Source organism: Zonotrichia albicollis, chromosome 16, assembly GCF_047830755.1.
Source record: "Zonotrichia albicollis isolate bZonAlb1 chromosome 16, bZonAlb1.hap1, whole genome shotgun sequence".
Classification (NCBI taxonomy): domain Eukaryota; kingdom Metazoa; phylum Chordata; class Aves; order Passeriformes; family Passerellidae; genus Zonotrichia; species Zonotrichia albicollis.
This window is the reverse complement of record NC_133834.1, coordinates 11,592,994-11,619,617: the sequence shown is the minus strand read 5'-3', so window position 1 is coordinate 11,619,617 and position 26,624 is coordinate 11,592,994.

Genomic DNA, 26,624 nt, shown 5'->3' with positions numbered 1-26,624 from the left:
GTGATATGAGCTTCTGACCTTTGGGAAACTATCCTGAACTCCACGAATTCCTTCATCCCTCACTTCACTTATTACAGCTGGTGGTTACTATTTGTCTTGTGCTGTGTTAGCAAAACCCTGTGCAGATGGGGAGTATAGATTTCTTCACTGAGGCTAAATTGGCAAAATATATAATGCAGTATCAATTGCCCTTGGTGCCCTGAATTCCTGCCTTCGTTAACTAGGCTGCAGCAGCTGTTGGAGTTAATCTGTCCACTGGCTGGGGGAGAGAGTGTCAGAAGAAGGGAAGATGCCTGTCTCAGGTTTTGTCCAATTTATCCCTTATTTATTTGGTGTAGGTCCTGACTGCAGTGTTATTTGAGGTGCTTGTGTGCTCTGAAGCTGTTACCCTCAGAAATCCCTTACCATGGGAAGCAGTCCTGCATTCCCCATTTACACAGAAACGTTGGAGGTTTGATAGATTTTCCGTGACATTTATGACAGAGGTATGAGAGCCCAGACCTTCTAACCAATCTGGTGCTCTACTGTCATATTTCTCTAATTTGGGACAGAAATATGCATTCACTTTAAAAGCAGCTGAAATACTCCAGGACATTTCTGTGCCTGTGTTCAGCTGAAGTTAATACAGAGCTTGTTGAGTAGATCTCAATTTTTGCTGAAGGTGATAGCCTTGATTGCCTCCAGCCGTGGGGATGGCAACTTCCAGGTGAGGGGATTGCATAGAAGAGTGGGCTTTGTGTGTGTGTGTTTAAAACCCCTATCTTTATTTTAGAAAAGAAGGGAAGATGTTAAAACTGTCACAGTTTGGTTATAGGAATTCTTAGTTAGGGGAAAGAAATGACTCACAGTTTGCCTGATTTTTTGCTAGGCAAAGCAGTCCTCACTGCTCAGGAGCACAAAGTGTTAGCAGGGATGTTTTGGAGACAGCAAAGGAGTTCCTGCTTCTTTGTATTTTGTGTTGTCATCTCCACCTACACAATAATAAGCTACTGTATCCAGTGGTTATCCTTTTCTTCCAAATTCAACTTTGAGCTGATATCTCTGTTTATCTTTGTGTTTCTATTGTAGGCGTCTCTTGGCAGTATGGTTAGAACAGGTTCAAGGTTACTTCAGATGGGAAGTTTAATACTTTGGTGCATTCAAAAAAGGCAATATCACAGTCTTCTCTTCCTTGTCCAGTGAACTGACATTTCAGCTACCTTATATATCAAATATTACTTCTTTTGCATATGTTCAAGCTCTGAGTGAGAGGATTATTGTACATGATGTGGGGTCAGTCCTTCTCAGAGCTCTGCCCTATGATAGCACCTTGCTTGTTTCCTCTTTGTCGCAGATTTGATGGTTGTGTGGTGTTTCACTCAGCTTCAGCTCTTAAAATGGCATTCAAAAAGCTGTGATTTCTCTCCTCCCTCCCTGGAGCTACAAGTTCTGTTTGAGGCCATTCTCTGGTGCCTTAAGCACTGATTCAGAAATATCCACATATTAATGAGGGACCCAGGCACTATCTGGTTTTGGGCCCCACCCTGGAGCCCAGCCTATGTTTCTCTCACGAGATGTCCCTGCTGATAATGAAATACACTTTATTTTCCTTTACTTCTGGCTTCAAGGGCTATCGTTATGTCCTTTTACAACTTTCACCTGAAAACTATTGCCCTTCATTACAGTCCTTCATTAGTAACACCTGAAAGCCTTACACACCTGAAGCTGTTTTATTCAATGCAGCTTGGGGTAATTAGCAAGGAGGGCTTAAGGAGGAGCTTCTGCCCCAAGAAGTACTGGTTGCCAGCCTTGCTGCTGAGCTGTTCTTGCATAGTGCCATGAAAAAGCCTCTCTAAGGTAAGAAAATTCTGCTTGCTGTTGCGTTTTATTGTACTTAAGGCTCAACCACTCAACCGAGTGGTTGAGCCTTAAGTACACAGTTGGGAATGAGAAAAGGGGCCTGTGTGGCAGAGAAAATTATGGAAGACCACTGCTGAAAGAGCACATTATCAAAATGTCTGGTGAGAGGTGGGTACCAGTCACTGGCAGTAGCGAAAGGCAGCAGGGAGACCTTTCTGTTTGGTGTGACTGTTCATTGTTTGTGTTTTCCTTTGTGTTGATGTTCATCTAGTTCACACCAAAGATGTGCTGTCCCATTTCAGGAGCTGCCCGAGTTCTCTGGCCCACACCAGAGTGCTCACAGGAGGGTTAGATTAGCCTTTAGTGCTCCCTCAATATAGACTGTGCTGCCCTGAGCCAGGGACAGGCATTGCTCCAACTCTCCTGCGCTTGGCAAGGCAGAACCTGCCACTGCTCAGGGTCAGCTGGGTCCAGGGGAGCTTTGCTGTGTCCCACCATGGATCCATGGGACTTGTGACTGAGAATGGAGCCCTGGGTTGTTGGTTCCTTTGGGTGTTTATTGCTTGGGGTCCCTGAGATGGCTGTGGGCAACACTCTAATCCTGAAATGTTGTCCAAAGAGAGACTGAATTTACAGAGAGAGGAAGAAAGAGAGAAGTGGTGGCAGGGCAGGGACAGAGTCAATATGAGGCTGGAATAAGGGTTTCTTAAAGCTTTCCAAAGACAAAACAGTAGATTTATCTTAAAATAAAAGTAAATTTACAATCATAATCTTTCACCATGTGCAACTTTCTGCAACTATAATCCACACCCGATTTGTATTACTGCCATTATGATCAGAGTGAGACAGCATTTAAAACAATATTGCTCTGCTGCTTAGATCAGCTGGTGGTTATTTGTGATATTTACATTATTTGCATCACTCAGGTTTAAGTTCTGAAGTGAGTTTAAGAAGTCATAACTGTCCTTTCCCATTATTCCTGATTTCAGCAATAACAGTCAGTATTTTCTTTTATAGATCACTGCATTGCAGTGATGTTGGCTATCCAGAGGTAACAAGGATTAGCATGTTCAGAATTAAGCATGGGCTACTAAAGTAAATTTTTCTCTCAGGGCACCTGCTTTTAAGGAGAATTTTACATGGTCATGGAAAGAACAGTCTCTGTTGTTCCCAAGTTGCAGAGTTAGCTCTGGTTACTGCAGTGTGCTCTGCAATGCACTGTGCAAAAAATTATGTCCTCTGGTGAGGTAAGAAAGAACCATTGCATTGTGTTGGTTATTAAGTATTTATTGTTGCTTTATTCCCCATAGTTTGCAGTCACAGCAATAGTTGAATGTTGGTTTACAAAGAAGCTGACTGCCCCAAAGCTCTCCCTTGCTCAGCTCTGCAAAATCAGAGAGAATGAAGCGGGTTTATTTCAGAGGCATCCCATCCCAGGGCTGCTCAGAGTCAAACTTGTGGCTTTCAGATCTGGAGGGGTTTGTCCAAGGGCTCTGTCTCCTGATGCTCTGAATGTTTGCCCCTCTGAGAGGGTTTAGGAGGATGGAGCTGCAGGATGTGGGTGCCCAGCACAACCTGGCCCTTGGGATGTCCTGGCAGCATCCCTGGAGCTTGGGACCCTCAAACCCAGCCTTGCCCTTTGCCACAGCTGCTCATGGAGGGGTTCAGTAAAATCTGCCATCTCCAACGAGTGCAGGCAAGGTCTCTGTTTCTATTTGTGAAGGGAGTTTCTTCTGTTGCTTGAAAGCTTTAAACTGTTTTTCTTACCAGAAGAAATAATTAAAAAAAAAAAAAAAACAGAGGAAAGAAAAACCTCCTTACCATCTGGCCATAACCTTGTACAATATGTAACATTTCAAACTGTAAGAAATTTTTTATGATCAGGTTATAATTTGTCAACTGCCTACAGATCTTTAACTCAAAAACTTACAGTGCAGGATAAAGTTGCTCTGTATATTGTTTTCTAAGATGAGTGGAAGGAGAATGGAGGAAAAAAAGACACTTGAAAGTGTTTTAATTGCACAGGGATGTCATTGCCTCTAGCAAGAGTTCTCCTGCTTCTGTCATAAATTTTTCATATTGCCTTGTGAGAGTGAAAACTGGAAACTTTACCCTCTAAGTGAAAGTCGATGAACCTCACACCAGCCTCAGATCCCAGCAGCCCTGCACTCAGGAATATTAATTTAATTAAGATCGCTACAATAAATTCTGGGAGGGAACTCTCCTGGCACCTAAGGTAACTCATGCAAAGAAGGAGGGGAAAAAGCAGCAGAGCTGGATGTGGTGGAGGGAGGAGCTGAGGTACAAAGCCTTCAGAACAGCTGCGCGCTCATCTGAAGTGACAGCGCGGAGACAGGGACACCTCCCAAAATAGACAGCAGAGGTTTGACTGGGAGGAACCACAGCATCTCACAGAACCAGATTGCTTTATTGTCACTGCCCTGACCTGGCTGCAGGCTGGGAAAGCCTGGCAAGGGGTTTTTGGGGATTGCCTGGCTCCTGGGAGCAGAGGGACAGCTTGAGTGTGGCTGCCACCCTGTCAGTCACACACAGAGGGACCTGGGCTGCTCCTGGGGACAGGGGGACAGAGCTGCCAGCTGGGGCTGCAGGCTCTGGGCTGGCTGTTTTTATTGGATTAGAGAGCTGGGGTTAATTAGAGTGCTGTACATGAGGTGACTGACCTGGCTCACCCAGGAGCTATGCGCGGCTCTGCCCCTTTGAAATCCCACTGCCGAAATCACTTGAAACTCCATAACGAGTAACCAGCAGATACCACATGCCAATTATGACTTTTGGGGTTGTTTTTTTTTTTTTGGTTTTTTTTGGGTTTTTTTTTTTTTTGTTTGTTTGTTTTTTTTTTTTTTCCCCTCTGAAAAGGGCAGCTCGGCCACAGAATCAGCGCCACAAAAGATACCAGACTGATGCAAAGTTCTAGGAAAATTATAGCCAGAAGTTAAACTATTTCATAGTGTTGGCTAAAAAGAAAACAGCTCCCTGAGATCTTTAAGGTCTCTTCCAACCTAGTCATTCTGAAAGTTCAATGTGAAATTACAGGCTTAATAATTAGGCTTGTTGTGAGCATTTAAAGGTTGAGATTCACTGAAGTGAATTTCTGTTGCAGGGTCTGGCCAGAGTTTGTGTGTGACCACAAAGTGATGTATGAGACTTCTGGTCTCTGATGCTATCCCTAGAGCTGTGTGTTCCTTTAATTTAAAATAATTGTTAATGTGCATAGTTATTGTTTTATTTCCTTGGAAAGTTTTAAAGTATTTTATTACAAAAATGGAATGTTTATTTGTTACTATGAGAAGAACAGAGTAAGAGTGCAGTTTTTTCTTTGCTCCCCAGGCTTTTCTTTTCTTATGAATCAGCTGCTACCTGAAATGCTAGAAGTGGCATCATTTGCAAGCACATTCCATGCCCAGGGATGCAGATCAGCACTCTGCTCAAGCTGGGCTGTGCTTTACATCCTGGAGTTTGGTCTGGGTGCTCATTTTAGTCCTTTATGAATTTTTTTCAGCAATTTTGCCTTTACCAATGAGCTGCTGCTGGTGTGATGCTCCCTCTGCAACAAATGAAGGTGTCAGAGTCAGGACTGTGATGCCTCTTAGGACAAATCCTCCCCAGTGGGACCAGCCACACAGGAGAGAATGAGAAACTGAGTCTGGTGGGACAGGGAGAGTGCTTTCAAGCTGCTTTCAAGCCACCTGTGAGGGGAAAAAGGGACTTAATAAATGAAATCTACCTTTTTACTTCCTAAAATGCTCCTTGAACATGATTTGTGTTTTATTCATGAGATTTAAAAACTGAGTTGAACAACTAAGCTGAGAGAGACCACACAATGGCTAAAAGGGTGCTAAAAATAAAACAACAAGAAGGAGGAAATGACCAGTTGTGTGTCTTGAATATTTAAATTTTTTTTTAATTATTCTTATTTTATATTAAGCTTGGGTGTAGCATGAGGGTTTTTTTTTTTTTTCCTTGTCTGTTCCTCTCTCTGCCCTTTGCTAAATGGCATGGTTCAGTGAGATGCATAGCTGGTGTTACTGCAGGCATTGCAGAGCCCTGAACTGCAGTATCTGCTCCTCACATTCCTTCAGGGTTTATTTGCAAAAGGGCAGCATAGCCAAATGTGATATTTAGGCTTTGGTTCTTATTGAAAGAAAACAAATGTGGTGCTACAGCAAGGCTCACTGGTTTTGAGGCAACCTGTGGCTACTTTAACAGTAAAAGAGTAAGTAAAGAAAAGGCACTTTACTGGTTTTCAGATCTTAGTCAGGAGATGCAGAGGGAAAAGATAAAAGTAAATGTTTTCCTGGATCATCTTGCAGTTCCTGAGAACCAACAATAAAATCCAATTATTGCTGGCCAGTGAAGTAGCTGCCAGGTTCAACTAAAATTATCATTTTCCAAAATCCTAACTTTGTCTACTGGATCAACCCTTCTTATTCCTAGGAATAATGACAGCTAATTCTGTTCTTGCAAGTGCTCAGGTGAATTTGGACCACTTGCAGCTGTGCCTGTGCTCTGTCCTGGGCGTTGTCTGGGCTCAATCTTCCTTCTCTTTAAGCTGCAATCTTTCAAAACTCCTATTTGACCCAGCTGCTGTGGACTCAGTTCCTCACCCCTTTTTTTGTATGATTTCCTCAAATTTAACCCATTTATGGGTCAGGTCCATGTTCACGATTCCTATTTCTTAAATTCCCACCACAAAGGAGGACATCCAGGTCATTGTTCCAAAGAAATGAGTGCTGTGGTATTTTGTGAAAAAATAAAATGTGGTGAAATAATGGAGATTGAAATTGTTATGGGAGAATAAGATGTTAATTTTATCTTTTAATGTTTTATTGCTGGTATCAATATTGCTAATAATAATGGTCAGTTTTAAAATGGGTAAAGAGGATTATGCAAGAGGTCAAACATATTCAATATTCTATTTCCAAAACACCTCAACTGGGATAAACCTTTCTTTCAAAAAGAATGAGGAGTTAGAAAAGCAGATTTCATCATGAGGGAAAATAAACTGTTTTATTTGGGAAGTTGTTCTGAGAGGGGCTGTCACCAGAGGCTCAGCTGCAGCTGGGTATTTCTAAACAGCTACTTCATGCTAAAGGGCCATAGTGGTTTCTCACCAAAAGTGTTTGCTTTGTGCTTTCTTGTGGCATTTTCTATTATTCTGAGCATTTTAAGTGCTCCTGCTCAGGGTCACAATCTGTTGGCCTCCTGTACAGGAAAGGCAGGAGCTGTTTCCATTCATGGAGGAGTTTTCAGGATTTTTCCTCTAAGCTTGTCAAGTTCCAAACTAACTCCAGTTTTTGAAACTGACTCTTCTCTCCATCTTCTTTCTACCCCCTTTAAACACTGAATTCTGAACAGGAGCTTCTTGGGTTGTGGGGTGGTTGGCAGCTACCCTGACCCATGTGGGTAGGTTAGTCAGCTGAATTATGCAGGGCTTGTAAGATAACAATGTTCTGAGCTGGATCTTAGCTGTATAAATTTCATGTATTACCCTATAATTTCTCTGAAGCACATGGATTCTTCATTTTAACTGCTGATGCCTACATAACTTTTCCTTGTATCTTTTTTTAACATACTCTAATAAAATTCTAGGACTTGTTTAACAGGAGAAAATACATTTCTTTTTCGTTTTTTTACTTTGATCATAGGCCTTTCTTTCTTCCTCTCCTCCCCCCTATGAACTGATATCTGGTTTCATTTTCATATTTTTAGTTTCTTATCATGCAGCAAGGTAGTATGAAAAATGCTGCTGCGATCCTGAGATAGCAGCACCATAAGGATTTTGCTTTCACCAAGAAGCAATACAATTTGTAGAAAATATGAGAGAGGACCCAAGGTCTCCAGATCATATTGGTTAATAGATTGATTCTGGTGCCAGGGGCCAATTCTATTATTCTTGTTCACTCTTGGGGGGTGAGCAGCTGCTGACTCAGCACACACAGGTGCTGGACTTGCTGCTCTGGCTCTGCCTTCCACACATCTGGTTCTCTGGAGGGTTTGAAGCTTGGCTCACTGCAAACAACAATCTGACTTTTCTTTTTAATACAAATTCAGATAAATGGTCAGGACAGCTTTTCTAGAGAGATGCTCAAAAATGTATGCACTACAGCTGAACTTTTGAGTGGAGAAAATTTGCCATATCTTTCTGAATGCTTTTCTTTAAGTTTTTAAGAGGCATGCTTTGTGTATTGTGGTTCCCTCAGCTTTGGGGATTTTTGGGTTTGCTTTTTGGGCCAGATGTTTTGTGGGGTTTTTGTGAAAAATGGAAATGTTTATAACTGTATTATTTAGATCAGGAAAATGGAAAAATTATCTGAATCTGGGCACTTAGCCAGGGCTGAGCCTAAAAGATTAATTATTTAAGAAATAAAGTGAGGTGATTGGTTCTGCTAAATGTGGTTGATTTTTTTTTAAAATTATTTTTTTATTTCTGTACTCTCATACTGAAGTTAAAGAACAGTGTCAGGGTGATGAGCTACCTGCTCTGATAGGTCTGAATGGCCCAGAACAGCCTCCCTGGGCTGTCACCACCCTCTGCTCCTGCCCTGGAGCCCCAGAGATGCCCAGCAAAGCCTGGGCAGGGGAGTGAGGACCCTGTGGCCAGCCCTGCCTGGGGCTCTGGGGCCACTTTGTGCCTCCTCTGCTCCTGCACAGACAGAGCAGGGCTCTCTGGTTGGATTGGGGACAGTACAGCACCCAGCTCTGCCCATGGCTGGCTCAGGGGTCACCCTCCTGTCCGAGCTGAGCTTTGCTTAGGGAAACATCCCCACAGCAAATGTTTACTGAGTGCTGAAGCTTTCTCGCTGTTCTCACTGCTGCCAATCTCTGTAAGGAGAGGAGACAAAATATAAGGGAGCCAGAGCCTTGTACAAGTCACTCCTGTGCTGTGGGACAAGCCAAGAGAGAAAATGTGCTATCTCCTGAATTTGACCATTTGCCATGCAGTACAGCACTTCCCCTAGGATGTCCTGGCTCTTCAGGACACCCACAGACACATTTTGGGTGGGTTTCACTTTCTGCTGAGGGGAGGCTGGTGGGGGCTATGGAAGGACCGTGGGGCTGCCTGCCAGAAACTCTCAGGGCTCCCTTTTCCTGCTGGATGGGGAGATTTCCTCTGTCTAGGAGCCAGCCTGCTCATTGTGGGGCACAGCAGAGGGGAGATGGTCAGGGCTGGTTCCTCCTTCAGCCCTGGCTTGGGCTGACTCATCCTTTAAAGTAAATTCAGATACTTGGGCTAGTTGCTGTATTGAGGAAGTTTCACAGTTGCACCTTTCTGATCGGCTCTGTGCCTCTGCCTGCCCTCTCCCATTTTCTTCTTCCCCAAATGCCAGTAAAGCACTAACAGAGAATCTCCCTTTCAGGTAGTCTTTATTTTCCCCCTCATGTTGCTATTGTGTTGGCAATTCCAGCTGCAAATGTTGTGTTTGACCTTCAGTAAGGGAGCCTGGTGATTTGAATTCATTTCAAGCAGCTTTCTGACAGCAAGCCTTAGCCAAAGCCCTTAAGGTTTCCCCTACAAAAGCCTCATGACAGCTTTGCTTGAGGCTTACAATGGTCAATGCAAGTGCAGGTAGTTTGTAAACTGTAAGTGGCCTTATTACCTTCCTTGCAGTACTGAAGTGATGCCCAAGCCTGTGCTGGGCTCAATCCCAGGAGCTGAAGCAGGAGCCCCCTTGCGCTTCTCATCCCAGCAAACCAGCCTGTGTGGTGCCTCTGAGCCTCTCCTGACACCACAGAGTGATGGAAGATGGGAATAATTGGAAAATGTGTTAGTTAATTAGGATTTCAACCTTTGCCTTATCCATTTATCATGGTCAGAGCCAGCCTGGTGTCAGTTTTTCTGGTAAAGCCAGGTTGCACTTCTGTGCTTGGCTGGGCTTGGTGCCAGTGCTAACACAAAGGGCAGCCCTGTGCCCTGTCCTGCCTTGGCTGAGGGGCTCAAAGCCCCTCTGCTCTGCTCATTCCAGTTCTGCAGCATTAGCACAGGGTCATTGGGAGGTCCAGAGCAAAATAAACAATGCCCAGACCCATTCCTGGGTCAGGGCTGGCACTTGGCAGTTTGGCTCTAGGAGCTCAATACACCATTGGGTGAGATGCTTAATTCCCTACTTCTTGATAACTCCCACCTCCCTTCCCTTTACTTTTCCTTCAGCTCAGATCCTCATAAGTTCTGAGTATAATTGCTAAAATTCTGTCTTGCTAACAATAAATTAACATCTATGCCTCCTACCATATTTATTACTCCCCAGAACCAAATACTCAACAACTACAAAATATCATTTTGTCCTCAAAAAACTGCACTCCTTGTGAAGGCCAGAATTTCATTCCTTGCTGCTTGGGTAGGCAGCCCCAGACATGAATCCTGATTCTCAGACAAATTACAGATAACCTGGAAGACATGTCTGGAGAGGGAGAGTTCTCCTGGGTAGGGCACACTGTCCAAGCAGGATGGCAGGAGTTTGTTAATGTAAGGTGGTTTTTTTTGGTTGTTTTGTTTTTTTTTTTTGTTTTTTTTTTTTGGATGGTTGGTTTTTTGTGTCATTTTTGTTGGTTTTTAATGTTGGTTTTTGGGGGGGGTTTTTTGGTGTCATTTTTGTTGGGTTTTTATTGTAATTTTCTTCTTGCCAATCATAAAGCTATTTCAGACTGTTACAATTCTAATTGTAAAATTTCTTTCTAATAATTAGCATAAACTTCTAGCTAATCTACACATTCTTGTCCTGCTCTAAGTGCCTTCATGTGTCAGTTTTTCCCTTCTCAGTATTTTCAATTTTCTTGTCCCAGTTTAGGAGCCATCCTCTAAATTGTTAATTTTTCTCCCTTCAGAACTTGTTCCATTGTTGGATTTGCCAGCTTGCAATTATCCAGCTTGCTTTTATTTTTTGCTTTTTAAAGTCAACATTTGCTGTTCTCCAGCTCTACAGTAGCAATTCCTGCATTAAAAGCTTATTTAAAATGCCCTGAAGCCAAATGAGTGACTTTGGAGGCAGCAGGCTGATCCAGCAGTTTGCAACTAATATGAGGTCAGCATTAGATGCTTTTGTCTACTGCATTTGATGTATTCTCAGTTTTTTTGGGCTCACGTCTTCTAGCAGAACTTTTACTCTTTATAATTTCATTTATTATATTTTACACTGTTTGTGATACAAGAATCAGGTTGGGCATCTCTCTACAACAGAACATTATCATCTGAGCATATACCTCTGTAGTATTTCCAATTTTGAGTTGGAAACTAATTTCCCAGTTTGCCTAGTGTGGGAAATTAATGGCAGGGGTTCTTGGGAAACACCAAAAGGATTGGCAACATGTACTTTCATTATATAAAGTAATGGGAAAGTTTTGACAGGCAGATGTTCTTGGCCAAGGAATAAGAAACAGATGAAATATTTCATCCTCAACTTTGGAAGAATTTTTGGGCAAGAACATTTTGTCTGGAATGTTCTTGTGGGGTGGAATTGTTGTCTACAGCAGACAATGTCATCTCCATTGCCTTTGGCCTCAAAGGCAGGCAGAGAAAATCAGGGAGGGAAATATCAGTTATGGTCAGTAAGATATATGCTCATCTTCTTTTGAGATTTTAGCAGGATTTAATAGAACCTTTTAATCTGTTTGTTTGCCAAGCTTTAACCACTTAACACCGAGTGTCTCAGTGTGACTGACCAGAAGTAAAGGTCTTGATAATATAATGGCTTATTGAGGGTTCCTGACTTCATTTTAGTTCAGTTTCTGGATCTAAACCAAACCTTTAAACACTCCAAATGCTTTTCTAAACCAGACCTAAGAACACATTACAATATGATTATTTTTAATAAATTGAGTTGTTCTCTCTCTTGGAGAGCTTGCAATAGCCAGGCTGTGTGCTGTCCTAGAAGTTGGAGCCTGAGTTGTGTCAGCTGTTCTGGGGAGCTGTACTTGTACTTGGGGGAGGAATTGAACAAATCTTACGGTTTTCCAAAGGACCATCAGCACACCCAGATGTAATGTGTTGTTTTTGCATGGGTAAATAAGATATAGTATGCTCTGTACATGCTAGTTAACCCCTAATGTTTAAAATCCATCAAAAATTAACATATTCTTAAAGAAATTCAGATGTAGAAGAAGCAAATAGTGACATTACACCAAAATGAGAGCCAAGAACAGTTTTGTATAATACAAAGTTATTGTTTTTCATGTTTCCTTTCTGTACTAGCAGTCCCAAAGGGCTTCCTGCTGTTTGCTGCTCAGCCAGCAGCTCCATGCTGACCATTCTCTTCCATTCCAATGTGGTGTGGCTCATACAGCTCCACCTGCTTGATATGCCTTGAAGGTAGGCCTAGGATTATTTTGGTGTTAATAGGTGATATTTTACACAAGTTTTAAGCCAGTCTGTGGAGCCCCTCATGGGCTGTGTTTGGCTGGGAGTGCAGCTCCCCACAGTGAGCTCCTGACCTTCCAGATGCATGTCCAGGGAGACCTGTCCAAGATCTGAGTGCCCTTCTTCCTCAGCTCCTTCCCCTCATAAGTTCCCTTTGGGGCTTCTATCAAATCCAGTATGGCTTTGGAAAAAAAATCTTTTCCAGCTTTTGCTCTATGACAAGAGCCAAGTCTCTTCAGAAGTTTGATACTTGTGAGTTGCTGCCTTCTAAACAACTGGGAAACACCTAACTGGGTATTTTATTGACCGTGCAGGTATTCTGACTTATGTTTTCAAGAGACCCAATATAAATTTGTATACCTGGAGAACTGCTTTCATGGAAAGGGGGCTGTGGAAAAAACTGCAAAGTGATGTTATTGATATACGTTTCACAGAATCGGTCTCTTTGTTGCAGTAATTCAGAAGTAGGTGTAGGAATCTCTAGAGAAAACACCTTCCACCCATCCAGTCTGGTTCAGATCTGTGTGAGCTGGCTGACTGGAGCCCATGGAAACATCATGGTGCTCTAGAAATGTGCAACTTAGAGTGTCAAGTGTAATTCTTTGTTCAATTGACATGAAACAATCCCTCACCTGAATATTATGGATTGCCAGGACAAGGGCTAAGGGCTGCAACCTGACAGGGGCAGGGTTGGAAGGGATTTGGGGAAGAAATTCTTTACTGTCAGAGTGGTGAGGCTCTAGCACAGGGTGCCCAGAGAAGCTGATGCTGTTCCTGGATCCCTGGAAGTGTCCAAGGCCAGGTTGGACCAGACTTGGAGCAGCCTGGGACAGTGGAAGATGTCCCTGCCATGGCAGGGGTAGAACAAAATCGTCTTCAAGGTGCCTTCCAACCCAAACAATTCTGTGATTCTGTGCAAATCTGGCAAGGCTTTTTAGATCTTACCTTGTAAGGCCTAACAAGGTGTCTTATGATACCTTATTGTCCAAGCTGTAGGGTTAAAATGAGCTATTCCTTTTACTACTTCTTTTTTATTTGGTAGTTCATATGCTGTCATGCAACTGTAGCAAAAAGTGTTGAGTAAAACTGTTGAATTATGAAGCCCAGGTTGGATTAAATCTGAACTTTCTAATAGAAAGTGCACTTAAGGAGCCATTTTGTCCTCAGTGGGGTTTCTCCCCATGGACTTGAATGCTGATTTGGTGCTTCCTTTCATCCTGCTTATGTGTCCAAAGATAAATTTGATCTGTGCACTCCATGTCATTGTGGCCAAGTAATGATTCTGCTACCTACAATAAAAAATTGGAGATTGCAAATATACTTAATTAACATGATAAAATATTTACTGTTCAAAATTTTAAGGACATTAACACTGCTTTCATGCTCTCAAAGAAATACTTTTGTTGTTGCAGCTAAGTGGATAAATTGCTTAAGGCACCACATGCTTAGAGACTCAAGGCTAATGGAATAACTTCAGTTTTGTAGTGTTTGTCTAGCTGGTAGAATTAATTTAGAAAAAGCTTTTAAGAGGCATGCTTTGTGTGTTGTGGTTCCCTCAGCTTTGGGGGTTTTTGGGTTTGCTTTTTGGGCCGGATGTTTTGTGGGGTTTTTGTGAAAAATGGAAATGTTTTCAGAGTTCTTATAATATTCTTATAAGTTCAGTGGAATTTACTATAAAATTGCATTCATTTCTGAGGAGGAAATTATTTACCAGTATAGTAGATTGTAGAAGCTTTCAGTGGAGGAAGGAAATGCTTACTGGTGCTCTCTGCAGAAAAAAAGAAAGTCAAAATTAATTTAATTAGGACTTGAGGATTTTGAGCTGATGCATGTGTGTGACAAAATCATGACCTGTATATGTGAATTTTTATTTCTTTATTTTGGGTGACTGAGTCTGGAACCAGCTCTGAGCTTGTGACATAATTAGTACAATAGTGCAAATCAGCCATTTTTGAAAAGAGTAATTTACTCCATATGCAGCTTCTCAGCAAGAGCCCTCATTAATCAAAGAAGGCCATGTACATCAAAGTGTTCCTTGCTTGCTACAACAACATCCATCATACAGCTAGTAAATGTGCTGTGGCAGGGTTTGATAAATATAATGCCTTTGATGTGCTGATAATTCTGTGTATTGGCATGCTGCTGCCTGGAACTCCCTGGGTATGCACAAAACTCTCAAGCAGACCAGCACCCTACTCCAAAATTCTACCTGGGCTCACCCAAACTCTCTCAAAAGCCAGCTAGGTGTGAAGGAGGACCTGAGTGCATTTTCTCTGTTGCTTGTGATTCAATGGGGCCGATTTTTATAATCTCTTTATTTTCATCTAGGTTCCCGGATGCTACAAAAATTCCTTTGTGAATATATTTATGTGTAGATGCAGCTTTATCTGACAAGAGCTTCTGTTTGTCGAGGCCCTTGTATTTGACATGGTTTATTCCTTCTTTTGTGTGAATGCACAGCAGAGATTTAGTGTAGAACTTGTAAGAGATCTATGATATGAGGAGATAAAGCATAAGGTGGTAGAGGTTGGAGGGGGCATGGTCTTATGGTAAAATATCAGGAATTATCTTTGTTAGATGGAAGGGAAGTTGGTTTTAGGAGCTCAGTCCTTGAGGCACACAGAACATGATCCAAGTGTTTGTATTCATTCACTGCCCTCTGTACTGCCAGAGTGAGTGACTGAAAACTCATCTTCAGCAAATAACAAAACTGATTACAAATGAAGATTTCTGACATGTCAGAGAGGGGAGCTCCCATTTTTGCTCTGTTTGATGCAAATAGTGGTGTTTCAGCTCTGAAGCCATAAAGAACAGCAGCTGTGCACTGAAAAGCAGTTCTGGTGCATTTCAGTTCCACTGTTTACTGAATTGTACTTTAATTGATTTATTGAATTATAGCTTAATGAAAGGACAAATTACAAACTGGGAATTTTTACCCAAACTGTGTTAGAGATACAATATGCCAGCTCTTTGTTCCTTTTGCTTCCTCCAAAGCTGATGAAGCTTGCTTTCAACTGCTGCTCACATTTTTTTTTCCAAGAGTGGGGCATGAAAGCAAGGCTGGGAAGAGACTTGGAGAGCAGTCTTTGCCCCCTGGGTGTAGCAGAGCCCCTCAGCAGCTGCCACTTCAGCCTGTGGTTCAGAGGAACATCTGCCACCCTTCCCTCCCCACCATATGTGACATGTGAGGGTTACAGGGCCAGTGTGAATGCAGATCCCAAACCCTCTGCTGTCACTGCCTGGGGCTGGGGTGGCCCTTCAAGGGGAGGGTGTAGCCTGCCGGAGCCACACCTGATTGCATTTGTTGGGAATTACCTGCAAAGAAAGGGAGGTGGGGAAAGGAGTGGAAGCGTTCCAGTGCATGACCTCAACTGGGTGCTCTGCTGAGGTGTTTGAGAAGCTTCTGCCAGCACCTCTGGGCACTTGGGGCAGAGTTTATCAGCCCCAGGGCTCTGGTGGTGACTGCTGGGCAGGAGGGGAAATGAGACCAATGGATAAACAGGGATTTATCACCAGTGAGGGTGGAGGGGTTCCTGCAGTGAGAGAATTGGAGAGCAGGAGAGAGATCTCACTCCATGTCATGGCATAGTGAGGGGAGAGAAATGCCAAACAAAGCCTTGTGTTCTCCTTGTTCTCACTTGGTTTTAGCCCTGCTTTAGAAGGGTGAGGCCAGGAACTTCCCAGTGCATCCCAATTTTTGTGCTGAGCAGCCATGCGCCCTGCCATTCTTAACTTTTGGGGAGTGCTCAGTCATCATTCCCTAAATGTGTCATTTGCCATCTCTGAGAGCTTGCAGTAGGAAGTATGCAAGGACCTGGAGAAAGAGTGCATGAGGTGCATAAGTACCCAGGAAATGCAGAGTACTCTGCTGTTTCTGTGATTGAGTTGGTTTGATTTGGTTTTTCTTGAAGTTGAGTTGAAATATATTTGTTTGTGTAGCCTATAGCACAACAATCACTTTGTAGGAAAGTAAAACTTAAAGCCAACAGCTATTCTAAAGGAGACTTCTCTGGAGCGTACTCAAGTCAAGCTCCAGGAGAGCCAAAAAATGCATTTTGAGGGAAGTAGATGCATTGGTGGAGAAGCGTAATCTGAATTAGTTTGTAGCTGGTGAATTGCTGGCCCTGTCCTTACTGTTTGTATAGCTGCAATGTTGCTCACAAAGCACCACTGCTGATGCTGTGAATCCTGCATTTTGTAAGGTTGAATATGCATTTTTGATGTGCAAAGTAAGAAAAACTGAGCAATGTGCTGTTTCTGTTATTGCTTCACTGTAAGTTAGCTCTGCAATTAAAGAGATTATTAAAGTAATTAAAATAGTCAGAATGGAAATTCTCTGGATTCTTCTCTTGTTTCTCTTTCATGGTGTGTGGTGATCTGTGATACTGAACTTTACTGGTAACTGAGTGAAATCTGAGATCATTGGCCTCTCTTGGGCAACGTCCATATAGATAATTGACTAAAAGCATCTCTCCTGTACCACTGCACTATGTAGCAAAGGGTAAAATATCCACTAAAAAGGGTTTTTCTTTGAATTTGAGCCTCAGGTATCCTACACATAGAGTGACAGTGAAGGAAAAATACAACTTGAATTTGTATATCAATGTAGAGGATATGGTTGTTCTTTACTAATTTTAATCTGTCAGTAGTGATTCCCTGAACTTGAAACCAAGAAAATACTGATCAAAGTTCTTCCTTTGAGTGACATGGCAACACCCTGACTTTTTTTTTAATTATTTTTTTTAAGATGATGAATATTTTATCATGATCTGTGAATTACAGAACAATCTCTGTTCATGTTCATCAGTTTATTGAGTCTGGCTGTTCAGTGCCAGGTTCTGGAGATGCCAGACAATTCCAGACTTCTGCTTTAGGAAAAACATTAATTATTATTTACCTATTTTATGGGCAGAATGCAAATGATGATACTTGCAATTATTTTTTTTCTCTTTCTTGGTATGACGTTCTCCTTCCCAACCTGGCAGACACACATATTTCCTAGGAGAGTTTGTCAGAGCAATACAATAAACTTTATCTTGTGAAGTGGGAAGTATTCCCACTTGAAAGGCACTTTGAAGTTCTGGGTAGCAGAATTCCAAATGAAAAATCTTTAATCAGAATTATCAGTTTTCCAGTGATTTTTGTTTGGGCCTCAGCACTGCTTTCTTCCCTGCTCTGCTCCTGCTGACCTGTGCCCCTTGCTCATGTAAATAAAGTCCAAATCCATGAGTTGTGAAATTGTAGGATTGTGTTTAATTAGTCCTTTAGTATCTCTGAAATTGAGTTAAGGCAAAACTGCGTGGAGGTGAAAGTGTCTTATAAATTCTGTTTTAGTCCAGGTAACCTGCAACTGAGCAGGGAGAATTCAGCACTGTTCAGATCTTGCTTCCATCTCTCACAATGTGTTTTTTGGAAGTAGGGTGATGTTTTAAAATATAGAGGAAAAATAAATTCTGTGAAATGTGCTAGAGGATAATAATCTCAGAGAATATTAAAATACAACAGTATTTGTCCAACTGTAACTGTTGACTTATTTTGCCAAATTACTTTCTACTGGCATGAATTTACAGAGCAGGAGACTAAAGTTTATGGCTCATTAACAATAACTGTTGTACACCTACACTGTAATTCCTCAAAATGTATTCTCTCCTTTAATACTGCATATACTGTGTGGAATGACAGTAATTACAGAAACTAATTGAATGAGATAGTCATAACTCTAAAAGTCATATTACTCATTTCAAAATGGTTTATTTCCTGAAATAAACAATCTTTATGGAGTGAACAGATATAACATCCCTTTAAGTTTATTAAACTCATTAAATATCCTTAAATATGTTGAGATATGTATGCTGTGCATTTAATAGAGGGTATAGATACATGCAAGTGAGACATCCATAAAAATTATAACCCTTAAAATGAAATTTCAGTGAAGCAGTTTGTCTCAAAAGTTTGTCTTTCCACAGCTAGTCGAAAATAGGCTAAGTTTTCAGAATTTAATAGCAAAACTTTGTTACAAAATGAAATCTCTGTTTTCACCCTGCTGGTATCCTCACCCAATGGAAGTTTCAATGATTGCACAGGCAAAATAAATCAATCCATCCTCGTTACTGCAGAGCTGATCTTCCCCAGTGGTTATCCCTGCAAGGTGCAGGTTGGAGGGGAAGCTCCAAGTGCTGAAAACTTGGGGTTATGGGGATACAGGTGTGAGCCCTGGGGTCACACCCTGTCCCTGGGCTCACCATAGCCCATGGAAATACCCACAGTATTACTGGGGGATGTTTTGGGATTGGAAGGTGGAGGGGTCTGTTGGGCTTGGGGCAGAGCTGGGCTCTTCTTCTGGTCACGCTGTAACTTTGGGAGAACCAGTTCTGAGAGCTTAATTTCATTTTATTGTCACATTTTGGAGGCCCTTTCAGGCAAAACTGTAGGGGGATACAATATGGGTAAATGAAGGTGGTATAGAATGTAATCTTATTTCCTAAAGAGTTGCAGCTGAAGCAATTACTAAAGATTAGGAGCAGGCCTGATGTTAACAGGCCACACCTGTAGCCAATAAGAACAGTGTTATAAAAGAGTGGATTGGTGGGATCTGGAGTCAGATGGCTGCTGCAAGGACCAGGAACAGTCAGTGCTTAGAGGAGCTGCCCACGAGAAACATTGAGGAGGCACAAAACCCTGGTGGTATGGAATCCTTGCATTATAATGATAATAGAACTCTTGATATATAAGACAACGCAAAACACCCAATCCTGCTCATGCCTTGTAAGGGAGGTGTCCAGGAAGAGGTAAAATGCAGCAGAGGTCAAGATGCATGTTGGAGGGGGAGGTGTCCAGGAGGAGGTGAAGGTGCAGCAGACCATAACAGTGTAGGGAGGAAAGGGAAGGAGCTCTTGCACAAGGGAGCTCTGTGGGGCCCTGGGGCCCCTGGCCAAAGATGAGCATGACACAGAGCAATGCTCCACAAGAGCATGGCTGTGCTTGGGTTGGTCCACCTTCACCCCAGAATGTATTAAAAAACTTGGTCTTTAGGTGGTTTTTCTACTGAGGAAATTTGGGAGTGCATCAAGTAATCCTCTTTTGTTTCTTTGGTTTTTTTTTTTTGTTTGTTTGTTTTTTTCTGGTTTGCTTTGGATTTTCTATTGTCTGGGGTTTTTTAATTGCTGAGTGTAACTTGTTTTTGTTGTTTTAATGGACAATGATGGATTATTTGTAGGAATCAGTAATGATTTCAAAATTTCAGGTTTCTAGGAGCTATATCGTATATCATTTGAAGACAATATATATGAATTCTTGTTAGTTGATCAAATAAGGTTTTATGACAATGGGCTACTGTAGAACAGTGTAATGTGTACATTACACACCAACAGAATGTGCAAGCAATGTAAACATAACATTTATATGTAGTGCAGTCCTGCACTTCTCCTTGCTGCTATAGTGTGCTCAGTGGCTTTTTTAAAACCTATTTTATTTTCCAAGGTTTCAGTCTGGCTGCTCTGTGCTTACCATTAGAGCACTGTCTTCAGTAAACAGGAGCCCATGTTTAAAAAAAAAAAAAAATCTTTGATAAATACGCAACTTACAAAATGGAGCAAAGCAGATAACAGCAGATAAAGTAATAATGTGAATTTCTTCCTGGTGCAGAGTCTTTTAACACAGGCTCTTTTATTCATGGAATTGCTTTCCCTGACATTGATGCTGACAATCTTCATCAACATTCATCCAGTGTGTCATATAAAACAAGGTGATAAATGTACCTGAGCACCCCAGGGTGTTACACGTGCAACCATTTTTCTCCACTTTCCTTTCTTTCAGCAGTCACCGTTTCGCTGGACTGCAAAAACCTAATTGTAGTATCTTCTGCTCTCCTAAACAAGCTCATTTTTCTCCAACCTAACCCATCAGAGATGCTGTCAATCAGTGAGAAACCTGTCACACAGAGATCAGGGTGGCAAAGGGCTCCAGTGTTTAGGTTCTTCACAGGAAATGCTTTAAACCATTTTGTGCTAAAACCTAGGTTTTTGTTTGTTTTTTTTTTTCAATTTGCAGTCTTATCAATGAATCCAAAATTATCTGCTTTTTCTTCTACAACAAATTGTAAACAACACAAATGCTAAGAATAGCTCTGTATAATACAAGAATAAAATCCAACACTAAGCTGGTGTTGGATAATAATAATTTTGAATATGGACGATTTCCCTGTCATATCACAAGTGACTATAATGGAATCTAATAACCATTGGAAATTATATTACTCTGCACTCTCCCTGTATCTAAGGGAGACAGAAACCTGAAAAAAGCAAGTGGATGGGTCAAAAAAGGGTGACTTTGACTCAAACTCATTGGCTACGAGTATTCATTATAAACAAAATCTGTCAAAACTTTTCACTAATAAGGGTGTAGATCTTATTACAGCCTCAGGACAGTGATAACTTATTCTCTGACATATTATGTGAATTTTATGTGCCTACTCTATAAAAAGTGCACAGTTTCCATAGCAATTTTGATACTTCTATGATACATGATGTGACAGCATGTACCATTTTTCCCTCTTCCATGATAAATTGTCCCCACCACTCACCCACTAGATTGCTGCTAGAAATCAGAGTATCATTTTGATGTCACTAAAAACTAATATTAATAATTAGGCTTAGATGTTTGCTCTGGCAAGAATAACTTCTTTATTATTTCACTGCTTCATTAATTAGGTTAACAACTTTGAAACCATAAATCAAGGATGATAAGTTGAAGTCTATGAATTGGTTTAGAAAATATCAGAGATAATCCCAAACTTACAGGAGGATGAGGTCCTTTATTTTATTTTCAGTTGAGTTTTAAACAGACTTCTTAAAATATGTTTTCACTGTTTTTCTTGCCCTGAAGTTCATGAAAACTGGTTTAGATTTTGGTTTGGGGAAATCACAAAGCTCACATGGGCTCATTGAGATCTTGGGAAGGTTAATTTAGTTTCCCATGTCTCAATTTATCAGTTGGAAAAATTTCTGCTTGCAATTATTCTCCTTGGAAGGGACTTTGTTGTTAAAGGTTTTTAGCTGTGAGAAATGAACATTTTTTTGAAATTTGGGGCTGCTTTGTGTGGTGACTTTAGCTACAGCACTTTTCTTGCTGCATCATTTCTAGCATAATAGAAAGTCAGTTACCTGAGGAGTTCAGGGGAGGGCTGACCCAAAGGGCATCTGAATCCCAAAATAATGTGTAGGACTGCAGCAAGGTACCAAAGGTGATCAGGAATGTGCACCTACTGTGTACAGGGCTCAATTTCTTCCTCTGTACAGCAGATTTTAATCCATGTTCAGTGCTGCCCATGTTAGTACCTGATGTGTTCTGGAGAGATCAATGTTTGCTTGTGATAGATCAACTTAAGAGAAATTTGAGTTGGCTTCAAAATCTCATTTTTTGATGTTATTAAATTATACCAGGTAGAAGGTACATTGATTTACAGGTGTAAAATACTGTTGTGTCAGAGAGTTCTATTGGTTTCTGTTAAATATATTTTCTGTGAAGGTTACTCATTCTGCATAAATATGTGGATTAATTTGCAGTGCACTTTAGATTTATGTTGATTTTTATGTGCCAAAAAGAGTTGTTCCATAGTGCATGCCAGTAATACTGGTTTACATTGGGTTTTGCATTAGAAAGAAAATAGTTGATTATCTCTCATTTACTGATTCAGCTGTTAATTCTGTTGCTTTTATGGGAAAGTCACAATATACAATCCAATTTAATTCTGATAGGCTTACACAAGCTCCAATTTAGGAGAAGTGGAACAGGTGGAACTTGTCACCATTATTATTGCTTTTATTATAGTTGCAAATACTGTCTTTATTATTTTTCAGTAGAATAAATGCTCCTAGCAAAACCAATTTAACATGACCTTGTTATTGCACAGTCCTAACTAGCTAAATGTATTTTGGGGTTTCAGCTACTGATATTTCAGTTTTCTGGCAGCCTAGAGAAAGCTGTTGAAAAGCTTGGCAATTCTCCATTAAACAGAAAAAGAAGGTAAAATTGAGCTTTGGAAAGGCGGTTTACGAGTAATTTTTGAAAACATCCCTCAGTTCTTGTTCAGTTATATGTATCATTTATGGAGATGGTGGGGTGCCATTATAATGTGGAATTACTGTCTGAGACTGCTGATGGTGGGATTCCAGCCCTTGAAGGCTTTTCCATAGGGACAGGGCAGGCCTGGAGGAGAGGCCAGGCTAAGGACAGAGGGAAATGCAGCTCCTGCCCTGGCTCCCATCTATAAACCCAGCACCTGGGCAGGTCTGAGCTGCTGCTGATCCTTCAAAAAAGGCCTTGGAGACTGCTGGGAGCAGCTGGAGAGCACAGGAATTTTGGGGAGGAGGGCATGCCTGCCAAGCAGGTCATCTGGCTTACTCCCTGAAACTCCTGTGAGCTGATAACCAGCTATTTCAATTGATTCATTTTACTTGGTTCTGGCTAGCATGAAAACAATGTAAATCCCGGGAAAAGACCTGGCTTCTCTTTGCTGTTCCTTCGTTTATGGGTTTTGGTTTTGCTGGGATGCTGACCAATATTATTTTCACTGAAATTTCATCTGTCATCTCTTGCTAGCAGAAGCTCCCTTGTCTTGTTTACGTTGTGCTCTCTCCCAGCACGTGTGCTGCTCTGGTGACAAGTTTGTTCCTCTGCACCCTTTGCAAATGCAGCTCAAAAGAACAAGAATCTGTCTGACAACAGCTCCTGTTATCTGAGGAAAAGCTCACCCAGGCAGGGAGGGGAATTTGGCAGAGCCATGCTGATGCCAAATGTGAATTCCCAAGCACTGATTTGTTAAATTGCAGGGCAGCACGTGTATGATTGGTGTTGATTTTTACCTGTTTTTCTTTTGTTCTGATTTTTGCTGAATCCTTTGGATTCCTGCTCTGTTTGCAGTGCTTTTATCTGCCCCAGAACTGTAATAGCTGCCAGTGCGCTGAGCTATAGAAACCAGGTGGTTATTTAGCAGACTTATTAGAGATCTCATTTATTATTAAATGGAGGCTTATTGGCACATTCATCAGGGTTTTTCCTGTTTGTAAAATTCCAGTTTGCCATGATCTTTCAAGTTCAGTCAGGTGTTTGGCTTAAGTTGGAAGTTGCTGAAAAGTTTTGAGGGAAAATTAGTTTGAACAAAAGAAGAGCAAATTCATAGAAGTCAAACTGTTTTCTGCATTCATTAGATTCAGATTTGTTTTAATACTGTAATTTCTATCTTCAAAGGGTTAGAAACATGAGAATTCATTTTGTTTATAGAACTTTTATGGATTAGATACATCCACTTAATTATCTTGGTAGTCTTCAGTTCTGTGTTACAATGAATTCTATCTGCAGCTATTATGAAATGACAAATCAGAAGTGACAAGTATTGATCAAATATTTTCAGCAATCAAATTTTTTCAAGCCAAACTGAAATGTGAAAACCAAAGTGTTTTTCTGGATTTCATCTCTTTTCAATAAGTTTTTCTGTGGAGAAAACTCTAAAGATTGCTTTAGGTCTCTTTTTGTTATGATTAATTGCATTTTGACTTTTTTGTAAAGTGAAATCAATACAAATACCTTACAAATCATTATAATATCATTGAGTGTGCTACACATAAACCAAATTATATACATGTAGATCAGGGAACTGCAGAGTAATAACAAACCCAAACAAATAACTGTAAAGTAACAGCCTGGTAGAGATCTCGCATAAACCAGCATGTTTCATTGACAAAGCAATATATTTGGTAGACAAAATAATATGTAACTCTAATGAGGTGTTTAAATTTCAGTCCATGTTTCACCTTGTAGTATTTCTATTTTATGAATGAACAGAACCATTAAATTAAAAATGAAATGAGGTGGTAAATCATTGATTCTGTTGTATGCGAAGTTGTCGTATGCCTCTGGATTTTTCTAAAAGGGAAAAAAAACCCTTACAAAGCTGTTCTACAAGTGTTGCCTTCTGCTTAGCTATTTTCCATTTACTTAACTAAAGCCTCAATCCTTCCTTAAATTCTGCTCTCTTGGTAATTAATGACAAAAAGGCACTCTCAGGAGGGTTTAGTGCAGTGGTCAGGCAGCTCAAACTGCTGGAGCATTGCTTGTCTCGTGGCTTTGTTAATGCTGGTACTTGCTGGCATTCCAGAAATCTCTTCCAGTTTGCCATATAACTGCCCCCACTTTTCAATGGATTCTGGCTGCTTTAGAATGATCAGAATTTCAATTTTACAGCATTAGGCAGATGCTGATTTGTAATTATCCCATCCTTGTGTTGCTGCCCTTGCACAAATCCCGTTTGAAGCTGGCGGCTGGCGCTGCTGAGCAGCACTGGCAGTTTGGCCCCTGCTTTCAGGCTGCCCCATTTCCCTTCAGGGCTGGTTCTCAAACCACCCCACCCCAGCAGCCCTGCCTCAGAGCCACCCTACAAACTGGCTGTGCTGTGGGTTTGAGTTGGGCTTTAAGGGCATGGGGCTGGTGTCAACAAGTGTCTGTGGCCTTGCTCATGCTGTGTCTATTCAGGAGCCGCCCTAAAATAGAAAATCCACCCAATTCTATTCATAGTTGTTGTATTGAAACCTTTAGGCTGCATGTTGATCAGAATTTCAGGTGAGTCATAGAATGGTAGAAGAAAATTCTTAAGGGCCAGGCTTAATAACTGTGTCTCTGTACCTATTTCCTGAGATGCCCACTGTTGAATACTTGAGTTTCAGCAGTTGAGAGATAATGTACAGGATCCTGTTACAGCAGGTGGCCCTGACAGGAAAAGGCAGTCTGACATCTCTTTGGGTGACTGATGTTTCTCTGGGCAAGTTGCTATAACTCTTTAGGAGTTCCCCTCCAACCTTCAAATCTGTGTGTGTTGCTGGAATCCATGTCTCCAAAACATCTCTTAAATCAAACATTCTGCCAAAGGACCAAGAAGTTAAATCAAGAAACACCTACTTCCTCCCTGAAAAGTGATCATGCTCTTCATCTTTGCAGTGGCCCCAGGTGAAAATAATTGTCAGAAAAGTGTGAATCCTAACAAGATTGTTATTGCACCTGGCTTAGTTCTCTGTCCTCCAGTTTAGCTCACAGCTGCTCAGTGGCCTCCAACAGATCACACAAATCATTGCATCCAGGTAATTGCTCTTTTCCTGCCCTTAGAATAAAGACACAGCAGTTGTGTACAATTCTCACTTTTGTGACATTTAAAGGACTTCTTTAGGGTCAGCAGCCACGGGAGTGAGAGTATTCCCATGAATTGTGACAGCGCCAAAGTCTCAAACTGGTACCTGTAAGTGAAACTGAAACAAATGCTTCTGTCTTGGGAAAATGTTTCAAGGGTTTCAGGCATGAAAACCAAACCCTCTTCCTACCATCCAAGTCCAGGACTCCAGGCTTCTCCAAATAACTTCTGTAGCTGGATCAGTCTGGGCAGTAGTGCAGCCTGTGGAGTGGGAGAATTCACATCTGAAATAGCAACTGCCTGATAAACCTCAGACTTTATGGGGAGGCTCAGAACTTCAAAGTTTTTCTTCTTTTTTTCGTGAAATCAACTGACCTTTTTCCAAGCTCTTGAACACTAAAGGTTTCTCTGTCACTGATACATGAAGCTATTGGAAATAGGCTTGATGAAACACTTGATAAGGATTTTAATGACTTAATTTTTACATTTGTGTCTGTGTGTGCTTGCCTTTCAGTTTTCCAGTATTTGTGTTCCCTTTCTCTGAGCGTCAAGGCCAGAGTGTTCATATTCGATATTCTGGTTTTGATGTCCAAATTCTCAGGTCTCAAGTTGTGGAAGAGAATTGTCTTTGCCTCAGAAAATCAGATTCTCTTAAATATCTGCAGCACTCTGAGAAACTTGAGCCTGAAACAATAAATCTTTCCTGAAACAGAGGGATCTATGAGTGAGTTAGTATTGTGTACTTAGATGTAAAAATGTAGATTGGGTACATAAGACTTGGAGGCTTTGTTCTTTTTTTTTTCTGATTGCATGATCTCTGTGCTTTGCTGTCACACAAAGAACTTCAAATATGCACATGCTAAATGATATATTCTATTCAAATACATTGCAAGGAGAATTGTGTGATTTACTTGCACTTTGTAACCAAGCAGTCCATGGAAAGAGAATAATTTGCTTTGGAGAAAGAACAGGTAATTTTGAATGACAAAAGCAGGAAAAGGCTCTTTTGCAAGAGTGTTCATGAACAGAAAATAACAAGATCTGTTGAAGAATGTTCTGTGCTTTTGTTGAATATGAAAAAGGGTTGATTGTCCTGGGTTGGTAAACTTACCAAACTGATTTCTGACAGCTTTGTACCTTTGAGATGTTCCTCCAAGGCTTAGAAGTATGAAAATAGTTAAAAGCAGAGACGATAAGGTAGTTAGTTTATAATGTTCCAAATTTAGCCTTTTTTAG